The sequence below is a fragment of the Coffea arabica genome, chromosome 11e, assembly GCF_036785885.1.
Source record: "Coffea arabica cultivar ET-39 chromosome 11e, Coffea Arabica ET-39 HiFi, whole genome shotgun sequence".
In the NCBI taxonomy this organism is placed as follows: Eukaryota; Viridiplantae; Streptophyta; class Magnoliopsida; order Gentianales; family Rubiaceae; genus Coffea; species Coffea arabica.
Window position 1 is genome coordinate 2,888,843 of NC_092331.1, and position 2,500 is coordinate 2,891,342.

A 2,500-nucleotide genomic window follows, 5' to 3' on the forward strand; every position below is an offset into this window, starting at 1 on the left:
CCACCAATAGATGGCAATTTAGTGTGTATTTAACACACCTACACATGGGTGCTTGAAACAAATATAAAACAAATTTCCAAGATTGAATTGAACAAAAATAAAAACAATAAAAACAATAAAAAATAATAAAAATTTTCCAAGATTGAATTGAACAAAAATAAAAACAAAAAAAATAAAAAAAAATAAAAAATTTCCAAGATTGAATTGAACAAAAATAAAAACAAAAAAATAATAAAAAATAATAAAAAATACAAAAATATAGTTTAATTAAAAAAAAAAGCAATTTATGAATTTCAAAGACATACGGCGGTGGACATTAACGAGACTCAACATGTATGCTTAAAAAGATAAAAATAAGCGAAAACAAGGCTAGGCGGTGAGCCTTAGGCCGCATGACGGAGCATTGGCACGACACTACACCGACGACGTGAAAAACGCACGACGGTGCCCATCATGGCAAGGCGATAGGCCTTAGGCCGCACGACGGCCGTTGGCTTGCGTTGGCTAAGGCATGGGCACGACGCCACATCCACAGCAAGAAAAATGCACGACGGTGCCCCTCATGGCTAAGCGGTGCGCCTTAGGCCACACGACGACCGTTGCCTTGCGTTGGCTAAGGCAACGGCAAGAAAAACGCACGACAGTGCCCCTCATGGCTAGGTGGTAGGCCTTAGGCCACACGACGGCCATTGCCTTGCGTTGGCTAAGGCAAGGGCATGATGCCACACCGACGGCAAGAAAAACGCCCGACGGTGCCCCTCATGGCTAGGCGGTAGGCCTTAGGCCACACGACGGCCGTTGCCTTGCGTTGGCTAAGGCAAGGGCACAATGCCACACCGACGGCAAGATAAACGCACGACGGTGCCCCTCATGGCTAAGCGGTGGGCCTTAGGCCGCACGACGGCCGTTGCCCTGCGTTGGCTAAGGCATAGGCACGATGGCCACACCGACGGCAAGAAGAACGGCCGACGGTGCCCCTCATGGCTAGGCGGTTGCCCTTAGGCCGCACGATGGCCATTGCCCTGCGTTGGCTAAAGCACGGGCACGATGCTAGGCGTTTGGCCTTAGGCCGCACGACGGCCGTTGCCTAGCGTTGGCTAAGGCATGGGCACGATGCCACACCGACGGCAAATAAAACGCACGACGGTGCCCCTCATGGCTAGGCGGTGGGCCTTAGGCCGCACGACGGCCGTTGCCCTGCGTTGGCTAAGGCATGGGCACGGCGGCCACACCGACGGCAAGAAAAACGCACGACGGTGCCCCTCATGGCCAGGCGGTCGGCCATAGGCCGCATGACGGCCGTTGCCTTGCGTTGGCTAAGGCATGGGCACGATTCCACACCGATGGCAAGAAAAACACACGACGGTGCCCCTCGTGGCTAGGCGGTTGCCCTTAGGCCGCACGATGGCCATTGCCCTGCGTTGGCTAAAGCACGGGCACGATGCTAGGCGTTTGGCCTTAGGCCGCACGACGGCCGTTGCCTAGCGTTGGCTAAGGCATGGGCACGATGCCACACCGACGGCAAATAAAACGCACGACGGTGCCCCTCATGGCTAGGCGGTGGGCCTTAGGCCGCACGACGGCCGTTGCCCTGCATTGGCTTAAGCATGGGCACGACGGCCTCACCGATGGCAAGGAAAACGCACGACTGCCGTGGGGTTTTGTTCCCAAGGCAACGGGTAAACCTCTGTAGCCATGCTGGAAAAACGCACGACGGTGCCCCTCATGGCGGCCTTAGGCCGCATGACGGCCGTTGCCCGGCGTTGGCTAAGGCGTGGGCACGACGGCCACACCGACGACAAGAAAAATGCACGACGGTGCCCCTCACGGCTTGGCGGTGGGCCTTAGGACGGACGACGGCCGTTGCCTTGCATTGGCTAAGGCATGGGCACGACGGCCTCACCGACGGCAAGAAAAAAGCACAACTGCCGTGGGGTTTTGCTCCCAAGGCCACGGGTAAACCTCTGTAGCCATGCTGGGAAAATGCACGACGGTGCCCCTCACGGCTAGGAGGTGGGCAATAGGCCGCACGACGGCCGTTGCCCTGCGTTGGCCAAGGCGTGGGCACGACGGCCACACCGACGGCAAGGAAAATGCACTACGGTGCCCCTCATGGCTAGGCGGTTGGCCTTAGGCCGCACGATGGCCGTTGGCTTGCGTTGGTTAAGGCATCGGCACGATGGCTCACCGACGGCAAGAAAAACGCACGACGGTGCCCCTCATGGCTAGGCGGTTGACCTTAGGCCACACGACGGCCGTTGCCTTGCGTTGGCTAAGGCATGGGCACGACGCCACACCCACGGCAAGAAAAATGCACGACGGTGCCCCTCGTGGCTAGGCGGTTGGCCTTGGGCCGCATGACGGCCGTTGCCTTGTGTTGGCAAAGGCATGGCCACGATGCCACACCGATGGCAAGACAAACACACGACGGTGCCCCTCGTGGCTAGGCGGTGGGCCTTAGGCCGCACGACGGCCGTTGCTTGCATTGGCTAAGGCATGG